At 37.6% G+C, this 23,411-nt stretch overlaps 1 protein-coding gene across 1 annotated transcript in view; it reads right to left on the reverse strand.

Annotated features, from left to right (window-relative positions):
* LOC113629270 (EGF-like and EMI domain-containing protein 1) overlaps positions 1-23,411 on the reverse strand; it is a 460,637-nt gene that overhangs the window by 227,954 nt on the left and 209,272 nt on the right.

Raw genomic sequence — 23,411 nt, forward strand, 5'->3', positions numbered from 1 at the left:
GTGTGTGGAAACTTTTCCTCCTTCACAGCTCCCTCCAAGAGGCGCAGGTCCTGTCCCTATTTTTTTGTCTCTGTTTTTTCTTTTTTCTTTTGCCCTACCCAGGTACGTGGGGAATTTCTTGCATTTTGGGAAGTCTGAGGTCTTCTGCCAGTGTTCAGCAGGTGTTCTGTAGGAGTTGTTCCACATGTAGATGTATTTCTGATGTATTTGTGGGGATGAAGTTGATCTCCATCTCTTACTCCTCCATCATCTTGAAGGTTTCCCATTAGTTTGTTTTCAATAGATAAAATTTATCTTCTTCATCAACATAACAATTAAAAACTGTCAAAGTTTCTATGTCAAAAATTAAATTATTATTATATAATAATCCAAAATTATTAAATAATGGTCCAAAATATGATATTACCAAACATGAGCAATTCATTTTAGTGGAATCATATTCACTTAAATAAGGGACAAAAAAGTTGTTTTCTAAGAAAGAAAAAGAATCACTTTTCTGACATTTACAATAATGTTTTAGTAAATGTTTTCTTTAAACTATAAAATACTTAACAAAGTATTCAATTATTACTAGCAGTTTCTCTCAAAATGAATCTCTCCTTATATTTGAGAGACTTTGCTTTACATCTAGAATCAGTCTGCATTTGAATCTTCCATCCTAGTAAAATTCAAAATGAATTTGTTCATTGAAGGTTCAAGGTACAGCAATTTGTTTTCCAGATTTTATATAGGTTTTGTCATGATTAATTTGCTTCAGCCTTTTTGTTTTGCTTTGTTCTGCTGATTTGGCTTCATTTTCCAATCCCTAGCCCTCAGAATGCTCTCTATTCTGTCCTTTGTGGATTGATCTACAGAAATATGCTACCTAGCAACTGCTCGGGTTTTCTACCTGCCATTGCACAAGTCATTGAAGCAAAACATGTATAGGTTGGAAATTTGATAGAAAAAAAATCTTTTTATTTTTCCTTCTCTCATCCATAAAAGAAAAGAGGTATTCACCCAGAAGTACTCCAAAGTGCCTGTATCAAGTGGAGACACAGAAATAGCCTTCATTAAAGGAGAGTGATAAAAATCTTTTTGATGGAATTATCCATCATCTGTTGTGTCAGTGGCCTAGAGAGCAAGAAGCAGTGTGTACAGTCATGGTCACGAAGAGGACTTGGAGGTCTGTTCAAAGCCAAATAAACTCATGTTAATTTATCAGGAAAGTCTTTGGTTATTCCTTAGTAACTCCATATTCTTCAACCTTTGCTTTTCATTCAATGAAATGAAATATTACCCTATGGTAACATTTTCCAGTTGGAGTTGAGCATAAAAGCAAAATATCATAAGAAATTTCACATTTTTGAAAGTTGCTACTGCCTAAAAATGTTTCCATCTCTTTGAATTATTTACGAAAATTATTTCCTTACCTGGGAAGATATGACATTTTCAGCTTTTCTGTTAAGAGCACAATTCAACCACCCCTTTTATGAAGCTTTAAGAAAAATGAATATGCAGATACAGTTCTGCTCTCACAAAAAACGTAAGGAGAAAAATCTACTTCAAATTATATGCATAATATGCTTATTCTGGGTATATTTCTTTTTTAGAGAAAAAAATAATTCATTAGTCTATTAGCTTATGGAGCAAGCTACTAGAAATAAGTGACAAAATTTGCACTATGGAAGCAGACAATATAGCTTAGTGTCCAAAGATGGGCTTTACATCCATATAGGCCTGAATTAGAATTTCATTTCTGCCTCACACTAGCATGGTAAATTCTAACATTTCTAAGCCTCAGTTTTCCCATTGTGAACTGGGAATAACAATGTATACTTCATCAAGTTATTACAAAGACTAAGTGATATCACTTTATCCATTCAACTTTCATTCATCTAATATGGATTATGACATATGCTCGACAATGTTCTAGACACTAGGGACACAGCAATGAACAAAAGATATAGACCACCGAGGAGGCGACATTTGTGCTGAGATTATGAAGGATAAAAAGGAACCATCCAGCAAAGAGCCTTCTAGGGTGAGAGACCAGTGTCTTAGAAGGAGTTCGACAAAATGGCCTAATTGCAAGGAGGCCAGAGTGGCTGGCAGACTGTAGAGTGAAGAAGACAAGTCTTGGGAGACAGGCAGGGCAAACCCTATAGGACCCGTTTCTCACTTGGTCATAATTTACTAGGACCTGTAAGTTTACTGGCACACAATGAGTCTAATACCATCTGTTTTATTTAGCTCAATCATATTTTCTCTCTCTAGAGCTAAGACTACTTAAATCTTAGCATCAATTCTACCTAAATCCGTAGGATCAATCTTGAAATCAAACAAGAAATGTGAAAAGGTTACAGAACACAGAACATCATGGTGAGTGACACTTTACTGGGCTACAGATTCCAACCATGGGTATCAGTATTCCACTCAAATGTCCAGATGGGACAAGTCATATCCCATAAGTGCGTGCCTCATGAGCAAACCAGACTAGTCACACTGTTGCTAGATAGATATACCCTCACCACAAGCAACAAAGCTACACATGCCCAGTGGGAGAGAAGCAAGGTCAGGGAAGGGGGTATCTAAAAGTTTAAACATTTTCCTAAAAGGTACCCAGTCATCCAAAAGAGATTATTAAAATTGAGAGCATCAGTGATGCTCTAAGTGGGCAAATGTAAAGTTTGTTTCCTAGCCATGAAGGAGTTCAGACTATACAACCCCAAAATACACTGATCTGGCATAAGGATTATTTTGAGCAGAAGGCAGAAGGCAATTTAGAAAAAGCAGACACAAGATGAGGTCTCTGCCCACCTCTCCATCTGCCTGAAAGCAGAACATAAATATATAAATTCCCCGAGTGAAGGTGTTCCCCCATCCCCTACTTCCTATACCGCAGAAAACCACCTGATTACTGCAGACAAGATGGCATCAAGAAAGAGTCTACACAAATAAACCTTGTTTACTGGCCCTTATCTGCAATTAGTTTCCCTATATATTTTCCTTTACACAATTTGCCACCCCTAGAGACTCAAAGAGCTTTTCTGTTGTCTTGCCACGTCTCTACAGATACGTTATTCTTTTATCAAGATGCTATATAAGCCCAAATTCTAACTGCCCTTCTGAGTTACTCACCACCGAGATCTCTGTCTATGCATGATGCATATGTTTATAAACTCTGTGTTTCCTTTGTTAATCTGTCTTTTGTCAGTCTAATTTTCAGGGTCCCAGCCAATGAATCTAAAATGAATGGAGGAAAAAAGTCAAGTTTTTCCTCCCCTGCACCCATCTACCTTATGTTTAGTAGGCTGAGAGCTCATTAGTTCTTGAAACGCAAGAGGGAGGAGATATGGGGATATATGTATATGTATGGCTGACTCACTCTGTTATAAAGCAGAAACTAACACACCACTGTAAGGCAATTATACTCCAATAAAGATGTTAAAAAAATAAATTTAAAAAAATAAATAGATATAGGACACTTCAGTTTATCTATTTCTTCTTGAATAATTTTTCTCCTCACCATGGATGATATTTCTTTGCTTGCCTAGTATTTTATTACTATATGATCTTTTTTAAAAAATAAATTTATTGATTGATTTTATAAAAAAAACAGAAACAATTCTAAGTCTGCTAATAATTTCTTTCTAATACATACGTAAGACTTCAAGTCATTTCAATCTGTGTGTATATTATATAACAAAATGAAAATATCATGTGGTGTTTAAACAGAATTCTCTGCTGAGAATCCAAAAACAAAAAAGGCAGAGCATATTAACAAGGTATTGCAAGCAGATCACTTGCATTAAGAATTTTCAATAAAATTTTAAGTTCAGTTGCTTATTTGTAACAAAGTGCCTCAAGATCACTTAGGTTTAAAAACAACAAAAAGAACTGATGATTTAACTGTAAATGTTTCAGACATGTAAACTTAATTTATAAAAATGGGGAAAAAGACTTCTTAAAGAATAAAATATTTATTTTAGTTGATTTCCCTAACCAATCAAATACATCCTTTCCTCTCTCATCTATAATGTTGATATTATAATGGTTTCAGTTATTATTTTTCATTTTCATAGCTTTTTTCGTCTGAAGTAATCCTTTCCTGGGAGAGAGAAGATAACCTAATAGATTTTTCTATCTTTAATTTCGTGCGTTCTGTGAATTTTTAATGCTAATGCTTTAAAGAATTCCTCTTATTTAAATAAGATATTTGATAAAAAAGTATTCCAGATAATCTTTCTACTAAATCTTTAACAGCAAAGCTTAAAAAAAAAAAGTTATTACCATATGCTCTTTAATGCCTAAAGCAAAGATCTAGTATGGAATTGAGAATCATAATGAGGTCAATCTCAATTCCATCAATGTTATGTTCTATTAAAATCAAATCCAATCACATTCCTCATTTCAACCCAGCATGGCCTGGCTTTGAGGTATGTTCAGAAATGCACTTAAATTAGAAGAGAAACATTAACATTTTATCATATGAATACCACTAATGGCTCAGAAGATTAGCAGTCACACTTTCTAGAGACTTCCTCTACTAAAACTGTATTTTTAATAATATTCCTATACGCCTAACTACAACTGTGGGAGGTGTGGTTCCAACTAACAAAGTTCAGGAACTCTTGGTTAAAAAAAAAGAAAAGAAAGAAAAACTGCTGTCAATGAAAACCCCTTAACCAGAAATCCAGTTTCCTTTGCCATTTTCACCAGAAAATGATTCTTCATTTACATCATCCCCAATTGAGTGAGATAAAGTGTTATAGTTCTCAGGTGAGCAACGGATCATCCTCCATAGATTATTTATGAGTTATAACTGAATTTGTTATTTTTAGGAGGGCTCTTTTGGGGGAGTATGGGAGTAGGGGTTTAAATTTTCTCTGCTGCCTAATAGGAAATGATAGTACAAATTCATTACGATTCCACTACTCTCGCTCTACTTTGTCTGTATAGACATACAGCCCACGAGCTCAAAACATCAAGTTACTACAACCTGTCAACTTGAGTCTGAAGAAGGCTGATCTCACCAAAAACAGTTTCAGAGTTAACCCTATTCCATACACCAACATACATACATCACTGAGTGTTGCATACATCACTGAGAACAAGGAAATATGATAGACAGTCCTTAAGTTATGGCAGGAATGTATTCCTTAATACTTTATTTCCACTGAATGAATTCAACTTTTTGAATGCCTAAATTATAAGCAACATGGTTCTAGATATGTCAGATATAGAACCATGGCCTAATGGAGATTTTAATATACACCTGAAGACCAGAAATGCAAGGAATCAAAGACACTTTAAACTGTAAATTTTCTTAAAGGTCATGAAGAAGGAGTCATTTTACATTTGTAGGAACTGTAAAGCCAGGAGAGTTTAAGTGCCTTTGTACAAACCACAAAGCTAATTAATATTCTACTGGGTCTAGAGTCCAGAAGCCTGACTCTCAGTCATTGCTCATCTTGAATATGAACAAAGAGAAAATCTGCAGAGAGGGGATGCTGGGACACAAAGTATGCAGACATCAATGCTATGAAAAAAGGTGTGGAAAAGACTCAGGGAAGGGCCGTCTTTTCTCTCTGAATTTCAATGACTGCTGAAATCACCTGTTCCTGGAGTCTTAATCCCTAGTAATTTAAGACAGATCAGATGTGCATTATTCCAAACTTTATTGAAATAGGGATTCCACTCGTGCACATGAAGGAAACCAAAATATTTCATGCCAAAACATTCCTCTTTGACACAAAAATTATTTTGAGCTGAAGGCAATTAAGAGGCAGCATGTAGGAAAAGCTCTCTCTACCTCCCCTGTTCTGCCTAAAGGTAGGATATAAATTCTCCTTTTATTCAAAACAGACTCTTATCAACCTAGAGATGGCAGCAGAGGAATCTGTAAACAATCCAAACTCCATTAGTTCTCTCTCTTATATTTACCTTCCCACAGTTTATCACCGTGGGAGCCTAAAACCTCGTTCCTTTGTCCTGTCGTTTCTCCACAAATTTATTGTTCTTTGTTGAAGAGGGTATATAAACCAGAATTCTAAGTCACCACTTTGAGCTACTGTTCATAAAGTTTTTTCTCTTGTGTGATGTGTGCTGCTTGCCTTAAACTGTTTTCCTTTGTTAACCTGTGTCTTTTTTTCAAGAGTCACAGCTGAAAACCTAAGAAAGATGGGGAGAGGTAAAGTTCGGCCTCCCCTACACATATAAATTCTTCAAAAGCTTGAAAAGACCTTTACCATCCTTGAGCTCTGTAGATCTGTGAGTTAAAAAGCTAAGCTCTGAACCGGACCCCCCTGGAACGCATGATACTGCAGTTTTAGTTGAAGCTAGGGGTTCTCTGTGCATCAATTCTGGGACCCTTTTAGGAAGTCTTCTCAGAGAAGTCATAGCATCTGGTGGTCACACACTGGCCATGAAGCTTCATATCTGCTTTATGAAAATAAGTGAAAGTGTGGAAAGAGAAGGCAGTAGGAATAAGGGAAGCAAGAGAGTCAGAATTAGGGAACTCTAAAGAAGGGAGCAATTTCAGGTGGGGATCCCTACATTTTGACATCAGCAGCAAATTTTTAAAAATATTTTTTAAACCCCTGGTTCCTTGCTATAAAGGTTATTCTGTAATGCTAAATATATATATATATAGCATATTGTGCCTAGCCCAATTAAAATTTTTCTAAGACTATCATTTTTAAGAGCTCTAGAGAGTAAATTAGGTTTCTTTATTTTTATTAGTATACAAGCGCTATACTAAATCTGTTGCAGGAAGGGGGACGCCTTCCAGGGCCCGAGAGTGGGCTCTTGTCTACCACTCAGAAATGAATTGTCCGAGGAGACACACGTACTGATAAAAGACTTCATTGGGAAGGGGCGCCCCGGCAGACAGAAGCAGGGTAAGGGAACCCAGGAGAACTGCTCTGCCACGCGGCTTGCAGTCTCAGGTTTTACGGTAATGGAGTTAGTTTCCAGGTCGTCTCTGGCCAATCATCTTGCGTGATCTATATTTGGTCTGACTCAGGGTCCTTCCTCGTGGCGTGCTCATCTCTCAGCCAAGATGGATTCCAGAGAGAAGGATTCTGGGAGGTTGGTTGTCTCCTCCCTCTTTAGGCCCCTCCCGAATTCTCCTGGTTAGTTTTCGAAGGCAATACCGTGTTCCTCATCAGGGCTCTAACAGCTCTGTTGTCAACCAGTTCTTTATTCTAAATCCAAGTACTGTATATGTGAATATACTCTTAAATATTTGGTCAGTAATTATGAAAAATAGTTCAAATATGCGTAAATTCTCTGACTTTACAAGTGGGGATAATTAGGATGTGAGCTATGGACACTCATTTTAAAAAACTAAGGAAAAGTAAAGTAAGAGGTTTTCTTCCCTAACTCTCCACCCCCATGAAGTCTTGAAAATACATATATTTCCCAGAGAGAGACAGAGGTGGAGAGACAGAGAGACAGAGAAAGAGGGAGAGAAGGAAGGAGAAGAGAGGACGTGGGGGGAGACCCATAGAGCCTGGGACAAAGGGTCAGCAACTCTGAGTGATTCGATCAGAACCCATGAAATGCTGGGAGGGTGGCTGGAAGAGCCGTAACTTTATAACTGAAACACAGCACAGCATATTCAAAAGTAGTTTCTTAAGATAGAAGCTATTAAAATATTTACCACGTCAACCGAAAGATTAAAGAATATTTAATATCACACTCTTGATAATAATGAAAAATGGAAAATAACCCAAATATAAAAATAATAAAATAAAATATTTACTACGGGAAAGGGATTGGTAGCTGGAAGTTTTTATAGTAAAAAATCCTTACTAATTTTAAGACCTACAAATTGCATCAGTATTATGTATATTTAGTGTGCTGCCTTCATTGCTTTATTTGAATACTCATAAAATATTTATATAAAAGCATTCAGTGGATTACTCTTTACCTCTATCCCCCAATCCTATTTTTTCCCATTAGATCTCAAATAGCTCCAACTCTAAGTTGGCTGCTTGAGAGGTTTTCAGAAACCTAATCATTATGATAAATATACCTCGCATATTTTCTGTTTTTTGTAATTTATCATTATGGCCTTTGTTAAATTGTTTCTGAAATCCAACTATTCTATTAAATGTTCCCTGATGTATTAAAAAATTTATTTTCCCACTCCAATTAAGAAACTTCCATTTCTCACCCCTCACTTGCCTTTACCTGAAAGACACTCAACAGTTTCACTCTTACCAAGCAGGACTTTTAGAACTTGTGTTGTTAATATTTCTGCAGTTTCATATATAGCCTGTATATATTTTTGAAAGTCACTGTATTTTTGTCTTATTCAGGGTAGTCTTTGTTAACCTAATCATATTGACACTGTTCAAGTTAACGCCACCAAATTTACGGTACTTAAAAACACATTTTAATACCAATTACTAGTTTTCTATCCATTAATGTGACAAGGCTAAAAATTCAATGTTCTATATTATTTTCCTCCTCTTCTGGATGCTCACAAATTTCAATGCTTCCAAAATTTCATACCTTGCCAGTATCCATGACCTCTAACCTAGATTTTTACAATCCAAGAAAAATGTTTATAGGGCAAGATGAAGAAAGCATATAACCTTTAATGCTAAATTTTTAACAAACTATGCATAAGATGGATCAGGTAAAATTAGTTTAGAAATAAATATGCTCATCTGCTGAAGGATGAAGATTTACTCAAAGACATGTAAGCAACTTATGGTAGTGAGAATATAAATGAAAGAAAAGGAAAGGAAAAGGAAGAAATGATCACAACCACCTATCTTCTAAATCTCCAAATGCATGTTCCACACCAAAAAAAAAGACATAGAAAGACACACACATACACACCTACTCCAGATCACACACTTCTATACCCTTTTCATATTAATTAAATTCCCCTTGAATTAATTTTACGACATAGTGTGCTAGGGATGGGAGATGGAATGGTACCCTTCAATACAGTAAGCCGCTCTTTGCTGGAATTGTAAGTAACCCCTAAGTCTTCAGAGAGCCACAAAGCTTTGCAAATTTCATCGATTTCTTTGATTGATGTAAATTGCAAGTGACTCTGTATTGTGTCAGGCAACTCTCAAATGGTTCCAGCTGACTCTGCAGTGAGCCACTACATGGTCCAAAACACTATAAGGAACATGTCACATCTTTAACCTCAAGCAATAGAGCTCAATCTGCCTTGTTTTAAATTAAACACCCCCTAAGTAATTGTACTCAAGATTTGAAAAGTTTTTGCTTCCTTAACCAGCAAGAGCATGTACTAATAGCATTGCCTTTTATAATTTTGAGAATAAAAACCATTTGGGAGACCTGAGAAGAAAGGTAGCCTTCAAGGTGGAGGCCTCAAAGCAAGGAATGAAAACATGAAAGCTGTTATGGTCCGCTTTTGACATCTCAGAATACAGAATAACGGTCTCAGCTCCTGTCCTCATTCCTCCTGTGATCAGAGCTCCATTTGCAGTTAATGGCGACTCCTTCTACAGGAGGCCTTTCTGAACAGTGTGGATTCTGTGTGGATTCTGAACAGAATCATAGAACTGAAAAGCATCACTGAATGTAGTCTCTTGGTTGCTCACCACTTGCAGGTTCATGGACAAAGGAGAAAAGAGAAGCAATATAATCGGCAGGTATTCCAAGAAGCAAGCAGGCCCAAGAACGTACCCAAATGACACAAGGCAATAAAGACACAACCTTCATGCCATGAGGTTCAATCCTGGCTACCTCGCTTTACTAGCTACTACAAGAATTTGAGAGGGTTTCTTAGTCTCTCTGAATCTGACTTCTGACATTTCTTTTCTTTTTTTTACCTGAGAAAGTACGAGGATAATTCCTACATTGCATGGCCATGGTGATTATCACATGAGATAAAGAAGTCTGTAAGACACCTAGGACAGGATCAGGCACCTAGAAAGTGCTTAGTAAAGGGTAACTGTACGATGACAGTAGCAGTGATGATGATGAAGAGGATGCTGACGTGTGCTGGCCACTGTTATTCAGACTATTCACAATCTGTTATGCTGTTACTGGCCCTGGAACTTTCACAGACCCTGTTTGCTTCCTCTTATCAGCTTCACCAAAATCTTAGCATTTCATTTTGAGAAATTAGCCAAAACAGTAATGCCTCCAGGGAGACTGTACTAAACCCATCTGATTTGGACACCCTGCTTCTACTACACACATCAAGTAGAGCAAAGGGTAGATAGCTTGGTGAAAGCCACCTGGAGAAGCTGAGTTCTAAAATGGGATTTAAAGATGCTTGGGTTTCCACATATTCCAGACACTGTGCTAAGGGATGAGGGTAGATTTATAAATAAGACATAGTTACAAGCCATAGAAATGTTCCCAGTCTAGACTTAAAGCTACACCAAAATTGTGGTAAGAGCTGTAAAAGAAGTATGTATAAAATTCTGTGAGAACACAGGAGGGAGAAATTAATTTTTTTCACATCTTTATTGGGGTATAAATGCTTTACAATGTTGTGTTAGTTTCTGCTGTACAACAAAGTGAATCAGCTATATGTATACATATATCCCCATATCCCCTCCCTCTTAAGCCTCCCTCCCACCCACCCTATCCCACCCCTCTAGGTGGTCACAGAGCACTGAGCTGATCTCCCTGTGCTATGCAGCTGCTTCCCACTAGCTATCTATTTTACATTTGGGAATATGTATATGTCAGTGCTACTCTCTCACTTCATCCCAGCTTCCCCTTTCCCCCGGTGCCCTCAAGTCCATTCTCTACATCTGCATCTTTATTCCTGCCCTGCCACTAGGTTCATCAGTACTGCTTTTTAAAATTCCATATATATGCATTAGCATACAGTATTTGATTTTCTCTTTCTGACTTACTTCATTCTGTATGACAGATTCTAGGTCCATCCACCTCACTACAGATAGCTCAAATTCGTTTCTTTTTATGGCTGAGTAATATTCCATTGTATATATATACCACATCTTCTTTATCCATTCATCTGTTGATGGACATTTAGGTTGCTTCCATATCCTGGCTATTGTAAATAGAGCTGCAATGAACACTGTGGTACATGACTCTTTGAATTATGTTTTTCTCTGGGTATATGCCCAGTAGTGGGATTGCTGGGTCGTATGGTAGTTCTAGTTTTAGTTTTTTAAGGAACTTCCATACTGTTCTTCATAGTGGCTGTATCAATGTGCATTCCCACCAACAGTGCAGGAGGGTTCCCTTGGGAGAAATTAATTAAATCATGGGAAGACAGAAGGAGAAGTGATATGGAACATTTCAGTTATAAAATAACATCTGAGTTGGACCTCAAAAGGAGAGTACAAAAAGTTCCCTAAAAGGATCTTACCACACCATTCTGTCATAATTACACAAGCACACTATCTCTAAGGAGTACTGGGGACACAGACAGCTCCCACTGAAATGGCAATACATTACTCCACTTATGAGCAAATAAAGGACAAAGAAGTAGATGGGAGTAGCTTACATGTAGCTTTTCATTTGTTCCAAGGGTGATTTTTAATCAAAGCAAGCCTGGACGATGTGAGCACGGAGGCAATTTGGGGTGCTAATACCAGCTCAGGTGGTGGTCAGACTACATTTGTTTCTCAGTGCTGGGATTGCTGGGTGGTTAAATGAACTGATGATTGCAAATTGCTTAGAAAATACACAATGCTGAACCAATGCCATGAATTACTGTTGTTCAGTTTACTCAGGAGACAAACTTGTCTCCAAACAGAAGGTCTCTGAAAGATGGACTATGTTTAAAGACATTTAGGAGCTTTCTTTTTCACAACAAAGATGAATATTTTAGCTAGATTTATTCTAAAACCATCATAATGCCTAAGGATAATCTTTTTAAAATGCCATTATAACGGAATAAATCTGAAATTGCTCATAAATGCCACTTACAGGGAACTTTAGGGAAAAAAATGCATTAAACGAAAACAGTTGTGCCATCTCATTTAAAAATAAATTATAAGAAAAAGAAATCCTCCCATGGGAATGGTAAGCTGTGATAGCTGAGAGGAAATAAGAAGAAACAAATTAAAGCTATCTAACCTATATAAACATATAGAGAGGGTTCTTTGTAAAAAATGATGGAGGAAACTGCTAGAAGAAACTCACATTTGATAATAATCAATTATTACTTTACTTCAAATGGTTTTCAGCAATGTTTGTAAGTGTCCACCAACTGTATCCAACATTTATAAAAGGTTAAATGGAAATGTGCTTAGTCCTATAACAATGGTAATAACACTGATATGTCTTACATTGTTACGCTTTCTAGTTAATACAGTAAATTTAACTAATTCAATACAAAAATGTACTGTGAAATTGATAGGACAGGTGTAACCTCTTTTTTTAATTTTAATTTTAAAAATTTTTAAACAAGCAATTGAGGTGAAGAGAGATTATATATGACTAGAAAGGTTAGAATCCCAGAGCAGATAGGTGTCAGAATCTAGGCAACAAGTTATTCTAATTTCTAGGCTACTGACCTAATGGCACTATTTTCAAACACTGAGAAAATCTTGTAAAAATCTTTATCTAAATAGCAAAGTTTTATGACAAACTTTAAAAGAAGTAACAAAATAGATCATTTTTTGATGTTATAATAGACTTAATATTTATAGTATTTAACTTTTTAATTAATAAAAACTTTTAAGAAAAATATTATTTATGTAATAAAATGGAGAGGTAACACTGAATTAGACAAGCCTTTCCCAAACTGTGTTCCTTGGAACACTCATTCCATAAGATGCCAGTGAGCACTGTGAAAAAACTTTTATGGTAAAATATATTTGAGAAATGCTGCCTAGTAAGTCTCTTCTTTCTGACTCTCAATCCATATTACTATGCAAAAAACTCTGAGAACATCTATAAACAGAAACCTACGGCCTCCAAAATTCACATATTCTATCTCTGTGCTTCTTAAACTGGAATACACATTCACCTGAGTTAAAGGTAGACTACCACGTGACATAAATATCCAAAACTACAAAATAAGTATGGTACACACCTCTGGTGTGACAATTTTAATTGTTATTTTGCTAAAGAATAAAAGATGTAGAACATAATTTTTAAATTAAAACAAACAAAAGGCTTTTACTTCAAAGCACTTTTGCTCGTGAAAGGCTGCTCTATCCTACAAGCAGAAGCCACTTCCCTCTGTCGTGAAGATGACTTCCATGGAAATTTTTGAGAAGGAATGGAATCTGAAATCTGGGGAGAACTGGCACGTCCAGCATTGAAAACAAGTTATATGCCTTCTTAGGTTTGGATTTATCAGTTATAAGTAAAAAGGAAGAGAACATGCTTAAAGTAACACACTGTGTTAAAGAAAGCTTGTTTGCCCACTCTACCTTCTGCAGAAACCACATGTTTCACTGTCACTGTAAATGCAAACTGTAGTCCTAGTTACCCATATTTAAACAAGTTCAGGTATGAATCTTTCCCATCTGTTTTAGGGTAAGCATTCAATTCTGTCAACTAGTAACTTGCTTAGAGCAGGTTGGGGATGAATTAGCAACCACATTGGAAAGAAGTTTCCATGATTCCTAAGAAAGCTGCTCAGTAATCTAAATATTGAGAGACGTGGATCCCTTTGTTTCTCAAACACATAACTTTGTATTAGAAATTACAGAGGGAGCTGTAATTTGTGTGAAGATGTCCTGTATGTCTCCAGTTTGAAAATTTTGAGTCTGGAATTTTTCTGAACCAATAACATGTAGAAAGGAAATGCAATTATAATGCTGTACACTGAAGTCCAGAGATCTATACTCTGATTCCTGCTTTGCCTTAAACTAGCTATCATTTAATTTGCTCAGTTTCTTTAGCTAGACTGTGACAGTATTTGTTGAGATGATCATACACTTCATGTCTGATGTCTGGCAACACACACACGTGCACACACACACACTCACACACACGCATCAAATCTAACATCAAAATGGAAAGCACGGTAAAGAGGCTTACCTAAGACTTGGATTTTTCCAAAATATGGCGAAAAATATTAAGTGGTGTCTCACATATAGTAGGCATTCAACAACCAACCAGGGGGCTTCACTGGTGGCACAGTGGATAAGACTCCACGCTCCCAATGCAGGGGGCCTGGGTTCGATCTCTGGTCAGGGAACTAGATCCCACATGCATGCTGCAACTAACAGTTCACATGCCACAACTAAAGAGCCTGCAATCTGCAACTAAGGAGCCCACCTGCCGCAATTAAGGAGCCCACCTGCTGTAACTAAGACCCGGTGCAACCAAATAAATAAATAAATATTTTTTAAAAAACAAAGAAACAAAAAATAACAACCAACCAGTAGTTGAACTGATATGGTCCTAATAAACTTGGAAAAATAATTAATTTAGGAGTGAAGTCTGGCATAAATATGCCAAATTGCATCCATAATTAGTTTCTTTTATAAAATAACTGACATGATAGGATAGAATAAAAAAATTAATAACTTCAGAATTTCAATATTATATTCATTCAAAATCCAATGGATCAGTACCTTATTGTGAGAGTTTAGGCCAGTTTCTTGGGAGTTCAGGCAACTGCAAAATTAGAGGGCACAGTCTCCAAATCTGCCCTCACTTCTGACACTAACTGGAAGTTCGGGGTATTCCAAAACCACCCTCAGTCTCATTATTTCTCTAGAAGGACTCTCAGAACTCCCTGAAAGCTGCTATACTCACAGTTACAGTTTATTACAGGGAAGGATACAGATGAACACCAGCCAAGAGAGGAAGCAGATAGGGTGGAGTCCAGGGAAGTACCAACCATGGGGCTCTAACTGTCTTCTCTACATGTTACTCTCCGGGCAGTGACACATGACAATACACATAGAGTTGCCAACAAAGGAAGCTCACCCAAGTCTCAGTGTTCAGAGATTTTATTGGGGCTCCATTATGTAGTATGATTAATTGATTATTCACATGGTTGTTTTCCATCTCCATGTTGACTGGTACCATGACACTCAAACCCCCATCCTTAATCACCTGTCATTCTCATATCACAATTATGACCAAAATATTAAGTAACAGATATAAAAGTACTTCACAATATCATAATTACACTACAAACAAAAGTTAGTGTTAGCTTTTTTCCTATAGGCTTTCTTTTAAAAAAATCAGGCAAGTCTTACCAAAAATAAAAAAAAAAAAAGAGGCAGCATTCTATAATATAATTCAATCATGATTTTTTTTTTTTTTTGCGGTACGCGGGCCTCTCACTGTTGTGGCCTCTCCCGTTGCGGAGCACAGGCTCCGGACACACAGACCCAGCGGCCATGGCTCACGGGCCCAGCCGCTCCATGGCATGTGGGATCTTCCCGGACTGGGGCACGAACCCGTGTCCCCTGCATCGGCAGGCGGACTCTCAACCACTGCGCCACCAGGGAAGCCCAATCATGATTTAAAATACATAAATTATTTTAATTATTAATGATAAGCTGACAATTTTACAATGAAATATTAAATATTAATACCTAAAATATTAATGACACATCATAATATGATGATGCAAATTAATAAAAGCAATTTTTATATCTAGCACAATATCTTGATGGTGCAAAGAAAAAATAATGTTACTATATAGGACATAATAATTTCAGAGTCTATCACCCCATCTCTTTAATGTTCTCCAAGAGGCTACCTTTGACTGTATATACTCTATTTACTAGCATTCTGTAGAAACTTCTAATTTTTAGGAATGAGGAGGTTGATCTTATCTGAGAAGAGGTAATAGAGAAAACATAGTGAAAACAATTATTTTAACAACTTCACCTATTTCAAGAAATTTCAATTTAAAAATTTAGCTGGGAAGAATAATAGGATGGCACATTACTTTGAGCATATGACTAAAGGGAATATAAAATTGTTATAACTTAGAATTTTCAAATCATGCATAAATTTCCCTGCTTAATAGCATTCTATCAAACCTAGCAACTTTGCATTGTCATTCATTCCCTTAACCTGCATAGAAATCCAGTAGATGTCACAGAGATATAAAAGCTTACAATAAAACCTCTAAATGCCGGAAAGCCATAGGATGATCTATAAACACGTGCATGATAGAGTAGTAGAGCTACATGCGTGTTTGCTTGGATAAGAAATGTAAAAGAAAGAACAGTGGGATGGATCAGAGGACACTCAGTGGGCTGGTAATGCTATCATTGTACCCTTAGATGTGTGGAGTCTGAAGCAGCATACAGAAAGAGGAGGGCTTTAGAGGTAGGGCTTTTTGAAGTCTTTACTCATTGGTCCCAGTCATGAAGGTAACAGTGATCCAGATGCTCACCTTCCCTTGTTCAAAAAATGAATATAAGACCTTACTTCAGTTCTATAGCTTGAATCTTGAACCAAAAAACACGAAGACCAAAGAATTTTCTTCTTAATGACAATGATTTGGAACCTTAGGTCTCCTATAAGTCCAACTGTTCCTAAGACTAGGTTTTCTGTTGTTCCTTCAATTTTCTGGGCAATCCCCATAACCTTTCAATAGATCCCAGCAATATTCTCACTTTTACTTAAGTAAGTTAGAAGTGGTTTCTGATGCTTTCAAAGAGTCCTGACTGAAACAGTTCCCATATCCAAGAATGGTACTGACATCTTTGGTCAAGGACCTGTCAAGGTGACCAATGCAAATTTTTCATTTACTTGATATTCACCTCAGTTCTGTAAGAGATCTGAAAAGTGCATGAAGACATGGTTTCTACTAGCCAGTATGCTTTAAATATAGCCAGAGAGACAGAAATCACACATGGGAAATGATTACAGAACTATGAATAACTAAATTACTAAAATTAAAAAAAACCCAATTTTCTGCGTAATAGCAGTTTTGGAAAGGAAGGAAATGAAATATAACTGAATCTTGGGCACCTTCTGGAAGATCAAGATTGAGTACTGTGAAAGGAAAGTCAAAATGGAGTTGGTATTGCTAAGAGAGCTCTCTTCAATGGAGCCAAGAGGCCGATAAGGAAGTGTGACTTACGCACCATCTCAGCCTAAATGGAATCCAACCTATTGACCTGATGAAGTCATCCAGAACACCCACCAGAAATTCAAGATACTTATCAGGCCCTTACCCTAAAATAACTCATGATTCCTTAAGGGCAAATATTTTCTGACTAGCATCAAAGTTAATCACAATTCTCACCAAGCAACTTTTAACAGCCTAGTGGGTTTCTGTCTTTATAAGCCTGACTCTGTCCCTTCCTCAAAACACTCTTTCAGGTTACCGGAACGTGGGTCTCTCGAATTGCAATTCTTAAAACCCCAAATAAACCATTTTCTTACTTGCAGCCTCCTGCATTATTAGTTTGGTTGACGGTACAAGCTAGAACCTAAATAAATGGCCCTTATTATTAGGAGTATAAGTACACTCATCTCTCAGTATTTACAGGGGATTGGTTCCAATTCCCCTACAGATGCCAAAATCTGTGGATGCTCAAGTCTCTTATATAAAATGGCATAGTATCTGCATATAATCTGTGTACATCCTCCAGTCTACTTTAAATCATCTAGATTACTTATAATACCTGATACAAATGTAAATGCTATGTAAACAGTTGCCAGTGTGCAACAAATTCAAGTTTTGCTTTTTCAAAATGTCTGGAATTTTTTTTCCATATATTTTTGATTTGTGGTTGGTTGAACCCACAGATGCAGAAACTGGATCCAGAAGGCTGACTGTAAATTAATTTCAATGAAGAAAAATATCTAGTGCACACACTTAAACAGGACAGTAAAATACTGTCAAGAAATGGCTTTGGAGGAGTATAATGAAGAGTCAAGTCTCCACTGATAAAATGCACATTAGGAATGCAGCTGGCAGTGTTTGGGTTCCCTCAAAAAGGTACACATAAACAATCTTACCTCTGCTCACCACCAGACACACCTTGTTCAAAAGCTCTGTCCAGTCTTCAGAAAAGAAATGAGCCAGATGCTAGCTGGAAAGGCAACAGGACAGACACCCAGGGGTGAGAAGGTAGAAAAGAAGACCTACAAGAGAAGAGTAAAAGTAATGGGCCTGTTAAATGTAAGGAAGAAAAGAGAGGAGATAATTCAACAGTTTAGAAAGGTAGTATTTCAAGATGTCAGAAGTGACAGATTTGCCACTGATGCAAAATACAAAGTAAAAAAATAATGACAAATGACAACAACGAACGTTTATGAATACCATTGTCTTGGCTTTTGAAAGTAGTCAATCCCTTTAATTTGCAGTGAGGATTTTTACTTATTTGTTTTAAGGGTTCCACTGGACATAAATTTCCATGACTTGGGGTTTTATGAGTGGCTTGACTGAGGGATGGGTCACTCCCTGGGGTATCTGTCTACAAAGGTAAAGAACAGGACAGGCCAATCGAGGGGAACTGAGAAATTTTTACTTAACAGATCTTCTTTCAGGTTCAATACTGTTTGTGGTTCAAAAGACATACATTGATGAGCAGGGTGACTATATAATCTATTATCCTATTCCACACTCTTTTGAGAGTTATAGGGGGTGTTAATAATTGCGTTAGAACAAGGCACAGACCACAGAGATATATAGTCACCGTATTGCAAGCCTCTGAGGGAAGGAGCGGGGAGTAAGGTTCCCAAAAAGGATTCCCCAAAAAGTAATAGTAGTTTGAGCAGGTATTTGTTTAGCTGAGTATCATGTAGTCCTGGGGCCAGAGTACACTGCTCAGGACAGCTTTCAGAGAGGAAAGATTCCTTCTCTGCAGCCCCTGCCTTTCAGCTTGCCCTGTCAAAATATACTGAACACATATTTCAAGAGCATTAATTTAACAGGGCATTAAAAAAAATTCAGTTTGAATTTACAGTATCAAAGATATATATTGAAAAGTAAGAAGAGATTCTAGAAAGGCAAGACACTGTTTTTTCTAAATTTCCCATCTGCACAACAAAGCTTTCCTTCTCTTCACAAATATTTCTCCTTGAAACCCTTCCCCAACTTTTGTCCTCCTCGAGATATTTTCAGAGTTGCCATGCCTTCATTTCATTATGGCCCATAAATCCTGAAACTTCTAAAGAAAGCCCCTTATATATTCACAGCTGCACCAAGCAAGGAAGAGACTCCTGGAGCCCAGAGTACATTAACCAAAAAAGCATCTGATCCGCATCTGGCTCAATCAGTGAGCCTGGTAGATGTGGGGAGTGAGCGCTGAATTGTCCAATTTGATTAGAGTTAGCTGCTGGCACCAGGTCATTTCCACACCACAACTGGAGTTGTTCTTTCTATATTTAGACAGAGACAACGAGGTCATGCGTGCAGACACGTAATTTGCCCCATAGACAGAGACTTGAAAGGTCAATATGACAGCAAAATAAATCTCTGAGGAGGAGGTTGAAAACTTCACTTGGGGGCTTCCCTGGTGGCGCAGTGGTTGAGGGTCCGCCTGCCGATGCAGGGGACGTGGGTTCGTGCCCCGGTCCGGGAGGATCCCACATGCCGCGGAGCGGCTGGGCGCGTGAGCCATGGCCGCTGAGCCTGCGCGTCCGGAGCCTGTGCTCCGCAACGGGAGAGGCCACAACAGTGAGAGGCCCGCGTACCGCCAAAAAAAAAAAAAAAAAAAAAAAACCAAAAAAAACCACTTCACTTGGCTCTAAAGCAAGGAAGCGATCACCTTGCAGTAAGGGATCAGGAAGTGATGGGATTTAACTTTTCTCATCTCTCCCCTGTGAAGAGGGAGGCAAATGAGTAATAATGGGAGGGCTCCAGATTATGGGGTGGTGATCACCTGAGCGGTAAGCAAACAGACGTGCTCCTGAGCCAGAAAAAAGCACGTGGCAAGGAGATCTAATACCAGGAGCCTGCGATTTCACTAACCAACAGTTCTGTAGAAAATACAAGTCAGGAATGGCAGAGGTCGGGTTGCCGGCTTGTGCCCTCCCTCGGTGACAGCTCCAGGCAGTTTTACCATCCAGCTGTTCTGTTTTTCAAAACTAAAGTAATTGGAATTGAACTACAGAGCTCTACTAAAACCCTAGCAATTAACAGTGCGATTTCCCAAATTGCACTGTAATGGGAAAGTGTCCATCAATCAACCCGGTGAAATAACACATTTTCTCACCAGATGTGAGATTTAATATCTTCATAACTCTCCGGATTTACCACTTATGAATTGTCAGCCTTGCCTGGAGCTCTGAGAATTAATGGACTACATCCCTGCTATGCAAGGATGGTTTACAGCTGTAAAATATCCCCACCTTCATTTTAGATATATTTACAAAAATGATCTTCTTTAAGATGTAATCAGAAAACATGCTAGATGGGAAATCTTCATTTCTATTTACTATGTTATATATTATCATTGTCTAGATAAATACAGTTTCCAGAGTCTCAGCACCGCATGCTCTTGTAACGGGAATAACCACTTTATCACGGGCAGTGAACAATAAATTACAGTGCAAAGATGCAATGGCTTTAAGTTTTCAACTTTAGGGTATCCTTTATGGATTTTTGGATAGAGACCCAAAATATTCTAAGTTTCTAATTCTGTATGTCTATACAGGTCCTGCTGTTCCTCCTGGACTAAGAAGAGAGATTAAAGCATCCACATATGTTCATCTTGTCACTGTGGTTATCAGGTACCTCAGTTCTCATTTTAGCTTTCACTCCCATCTCAAACATCTGAGCCACAGCCAGGAGGAAGCTGCCTCCTGAAAGCAGCTCAGGCAGATTCCTGTGACGCCAGAACCTCCAACTTTCCAGGTTTGGAAAATTATTCTTGCTTCCACCCACAAGGGAAAATACTGTAACAGTGAAGGTCGCTCCACAGGCCTTGCCTGGACTGAATTCATTTAAGAAATTATTTTTCTTCCACTGTGTTGTTCCAGGGTCTGTGCAGTAACATGTGCAGGGTGCCAAGGGGGTCCAGAGGAGGAGAGGCTGCAGGAGATTTGAGCATGGGGCTTGTAGTGGAAGTTAGGGACGGTTTCCCAGAGGAGACAATGTCTCAGCTCATCCTCCCATCACGAAGCCTATATGTTGTCAGACACTGGACTCGTCGAAATGATTATAGTTATTTTAGGGAAAAAAAGTCATGGGATTTCTGGCATTCTAAGGAAACTCAGAGACCATCGATTTCATTTCCTAATTTCATAGATACATAAAATGATTCAGTGAACACTGTCAATCACACCATTGCATCAGCTGATAAAACTCACTTGGTATAATGTGTTACCCTAAATAATCTGTCATTCATTCTCAACTCATAACATTTAACTCTCCTTGACCATATTAGTTGGCTTTAGAAGTTAACACACGTTTTTTGTTTTTTTGGAAGAAGGAAACATTATAGGACATGAAGAGATCATTTTGTCCAAAGAATAAAATTATTTGATATATCACTGCATGATTTATTCTATCAGAGATTAAAATCACAAAGCAATAATTACATATTAAGAAACAGTTCAAAACCCCCAAAAAACAGCCTGATGAAATACAACCGAGATTGATAGAATCAATTCAGATGATTATAAGAATCCCTAACAATAGAGAAATAACTATTTAATAAATAGTATTGGGCCATTGTGATACTGGTATAGAAAAAAAATTCTCTTAGAGTCATTTCTCATACCACACAGTGTATTAGTTTCAGGTGAGTCAGAGTTTAACATTTTTTTGATAACTAGGAAAAAAAAAAACAGTTCCTCTCCAGCTATGGAAAAGAGATAAATCCCTGATACTGAAAAAATGGAATCTATTAGAATCTCGTCAGAGGCAAGATGGATGAGCACAGATATGTAAAACTAAAGCATCTGAACTATAAACCCATGCACATATGGTCACCTTATTTTTGATAAAGGAGGCAAGAATATACAATGGAGAAAAGATAGTCTCTTCAATAAGTGGTGCTGGGAAAACTGGACAGCTACATGGAAAAGAATGAAATTAGAACACTCCCTAACACCATACACAAAAATAAACTCAAAATGCATTAAAGACCTAAATGTAAGGCCAGAAACTATAAAACTCTTAGAGGAAAACATAGGCAGAACACTCTATGGCATAAATCACAGCAAGATCCTTTTTGACCCACCTCCTAGAGAAATGGAAATAAAAAGAAAAATAAACAAATGGGACCTCATGAAACTTAAAAGCTTTTGCACAGCAAAGGAAACCATAAGCAAGACGAGAAGACAACCCTCAGAATGGGAGAAAATATTTGCATATGAAGCAACTGACAAAGGATTAATCTCCAAAATTTACAAGCAGCTCATGCAGCTCAATATCAAAAAAACAAACAACCCAATCCAAAAATGGGCAGAAGACCTAAATAGACATTTCTCCAAAGAAGATATACAGATTGCCAACAAACACATGAAAGGATGCTCAACATCACTAATCAGTAGAGAAATGCAAATCAAAACTACAATGAAGTATCACCTCACACCAGTCAGAATGGCCATCATCAAAAAATCTAGAAACAGTAAATGCTGGAGAGGGTGTGGAGAAAAGGGAACCCTCTTGCACTGTTGGTGGGAATGTAAATTGATACAGCCACTATGGAGAACATTATGGAGGTTCCTTAAAAAGTTAAAAATAGAACTACCATACGATCCAGCAATCCCACTACTGGGCATATACCCTGAGAAAACCATAATTCAAAAAGAGTCATGTACCACAATGTTCATTGCAGCTCTATTTACAATAGCCAGGACATGGAAGCAACCTAAGTGTCCATCGACAGATGAATGGATAAAGAAGATGTGGCACATATATACAATGGAATATTACTCAGCCATAAAATGAAATGAAATTGAGTTATTTACACTGAGGTGGATGGACCTAGAGTCTGTCATAGAGAGTGAAGTCAGAAAGAGAAAAAAAAATACCATATGCTAACACATATATATGGAATCTAAAAAAAAAAAAAATGGTTCTGAAGAACCTAGGGGCAGGACAGGAATAAAGACACAGACGTAGAGAATGGACTTGAGGACACGCGGAGGGGGAAGGGTAAGCTGATGAAGTGAGAGAGTGGCATTGACATATATACACTACCAAGTGTAAAATAGATAGCTAGTGGGAAGCACAGGCAGATGAGCTCAGTGCTTTGTGACCACCTAGAGGGGTGGGATAGGGAGGGTGGGAGGGAGATGCAATAGGGGGGGATATGGGGATATATGTATATATATAGCTGATTCACTTTGTTATAAAGCAGAAACTAACACACTATTGTAAAGCAATTATACTCCAACAAAGATGTTAAAGCAACAAAATGAGACCATGCAATAAATATATCTGATGAAAACATACTATCATACACACACACATCTGGGTGTGTATAAAGGACTGACCTGTTATACAAATCAGTACCCAGACAGCGCCTCACAAATAAAGGAGATACACAAAATTTCACATGAATAATGAGATAGAGGACTCTCATACAGGGGGAAAACACAGCCTTACAAACAAT

Source organism: Aethalodelphis obliquidens, unplaced genomic scaffold (genome assembly GCF_003676395.1).
Source record: "Aethalodelphis obliquidens isolate GAN/ISIS:26980383/991018 unplaced genomic scaffold, ASM367639v1 scaffold1, whole genome shotgun sequence".
Classification (NCBI taxonomy): domain Eukaryota; kingdom Metazoa; phylum Chordata; class Mammalia; order Artiodactyla; family Delphinidae; genus Aethalodelphis; species Aethalodelphis obliquidens.